At 30.5% G+C, this 2573-nt stretch overlaps 1 protein-coding gene across 1 annotated transcript in view; it reads left to right on the top strand.

The window, feature by feature from the left end:
- LOC107629577 (myosin-11) overlaps positions 228-2573 on the top strand; it is an 8735-nt gene continuing 6389 nt past the window's right edge. The window contains exon 1 of the mRNA XM_016332392.2: positions 228-479. The gene's annotated coding sequence lies outside the window, so the exon portion shown is untranslated. The remainder of the gene's footprint in view (positions 480-2573) is intronic.

Genomic DNA, 2573 nt, shown 5'->3' with positions numbered 1-2573 from the left:
GGATAAGAATTTAAAATTTATATAATGGCATATCTCGTGAAGTCCGTCCGGGCATCATAGATTGGGTATGATTATTTTGATAAGGTTAGTTATGTAAATAAATAAAAAACCGTGGGCAATAAGGTAAAACCATGGGCAGTCCAAATGAGTTATTGGCTAATTTGCTATTTGATTAGGACCCACCAAATTGGTCCCAAATGCCACCCTCACCCCCCTCTAAAGTAAAAGAAGACGACCACTTCTTCTAACTTATAAACCTCTCTCTCTCTCTCTCTCTCTCTCTAATTTCCATCATCACCACCTTCTTCTTCTTCCTCACTACTCCATTTCCCCATTTGTTTGCATTTTCTCCAATTATAATAATAATAATAATTGTTATTTTATTATTATTTTCCAGAAAACAGAAGCAAACTAAAACGTTTCCTGCAAGCAAAAAACAAGCAAAGCAATTCAGCTTTTTGTTTCTTCAATTCTCTCAGGCAAGAATTCTCTCGCACACTCCTCTGCTTTTTCCTTTTTCTCTTTTCTGCTTTCTTTTTTATTTTCTCTCTGTATTCATAATTAGATTGCTGTATATTTGTGCCATTGATCATGCTTACTTGATTGAATGAACAAACATACACTCTTATGTGTTCTTGATCTTTTCATGTTTTTTATTATTTGCTCGGATCAGATATTAATTGTATATGATGATATGAATTGTTATAGTTTTGAGCTACTCTTTGATCATTGTTCTATTATTGGTTAACTCATGAATTTTGAACTCGGATTATACTCTTTTTCTTTGGTTTATTATGTGAAGTTTGAAGAAATCAAAATAATTTCTCTTGAATTTGATCGTCATATCTGATCTCTGTGTAGACCGATCGATGATTTTGGTAAAGTTTTTTGCCGATTTTGTTTAAACGCTTCTATGCAAATTTTACAAAACAAACAAATCTAGGAGCCTTCTCCGGCGTTAGGTACTCATTTTTTTATTTTTTTATTTTATTTCTGAGTTTGAAAGCCGCTTAGATCACAATTAATAAAAATTAATGCTATATTAATTAATATGAACATAAATCAAATGGTCCTAAAACTTTATTACTGTTAGCAAAGTAAAGTGAAGTAAAGTAAAGATTAGAAAAATAATTGAAAGTCTATATTAATCAACTATTGCCATTTGCCAGCGTTAGTGTTTGTTGGCAACTTCAGATTCCAAATTTTCACAGCTACCCCTACTTTTCCCATCAATTACCATTTTGTCCTTAACTATTTACTACCTTTGTCTTTTTTTGCATAAACAAATGACTGAGGAGTATTTAAGTGACATTCCTTTTCAAAGGAAATTCCAAGATACTTAATATAAAAAACAATTTCACAAAGTGAGCGGTTTAATATTTTAGTTTGTTTTGCTTGTACACCATTTTTTTATTAGTAAATTCTGAAAATGGAAATTGAAAATTGTTTAATGTTTGTCAAATACAATTCATTGTTGCATGACTAAAATATTTTGTTAATTAGTTATTATTATTTATTAACTATTGTTATACGTTACTAACTTTATTAAATAATTACTAGTATTAATATGAATATTTAATTATTGAACAACATGCATTGCATGAACTAAAAATAATTAACAAAAGAAGTCACAAATTAGAATCTAAAAACAAAATGCACGTGAAGAGCGCAACTGATTTACATATAATGGAATAAAAGGGAGCAAATTACGCACTTTAATTAACTTTGCTAATATAAACGGTAAAAAATTAATTTTTTTAATTTTCTTTTTCCAAAGAGGGGAAGTTTGGTTGGTGTGAGCAAGCTAACATTGACAATTGGGCCCACTAATACATGTCAGATAATGAAGTTTATTCTTGCAAAATTCTTGGTTCATTCAGCTTTATTTTTATTGAATTTTAGAAATATGGGTCCCATTCCACGTAGAACCGACGTTACAGATGCAAAATATTCTTAGCAGTTAAGGAAATTTAATGGTAGATTTGAATTTTGCATGAAAAAAGAGTAGGAAAATGGAAACAAAAATATTGGGCCTATTTGGCCCAATAGGCCCAAGACTAAGAAAGGAAAAACAACAGGAGCCATAGTGTTAAATAATAGTGGACATGGAAAATGTCTTATGTGTGAGATGAAGCTGGAACACAGCATTATAGGGACCCACAAACGTGGTTCTTCCACGTGACATCTTCAGAAAGCTACTATAACCAGATCAAATCTTCCTATTTGTGATCTTAGAATTATATTGCCGGTGTTAACATTTTCCTAGACACAATGTTCTGAAGAGATTCTTGTGTATGCACAGTAGTATTAATTTCACTGAATAAATTTTTTTGGTTGTATTTCACATAATCAATTTGAATATACTTAAAATATAAAATAACTGATCTCATCTACCACAAGACACAACAAATTTTTAAGGTAATGGCCATGAAAGTCTATATAGTATTTTTAATTTATTCTTAGAACCGATCAAACTAGTGGATTAGACCGGGGTTAACTTGGAAGCAACATCAAACCGGTCTATTTTATGATAAAAATCGGTTCTCAGTAAATAAGTAAAAAATTTGTAAAAC

This window comes from Arachis ipaensis, chromosome B03 (genome assembly GCF_000816755.2).
Source record: "Arachis ipaensis cultivar K30076 chromosome B03, Araip1.1, whole genome shotgun sequence".
Taxonomy (NCBI): domain Eukaryota; kingdom Viridiplantae; phylum Streptophyta; class Magnoliopsida; order Fabales; family Fabaceae; genus Arachis; species Arachis ipaensis.
This window is presented reverse-complemented; position numbering and strand designations above follow the sequence as displayed.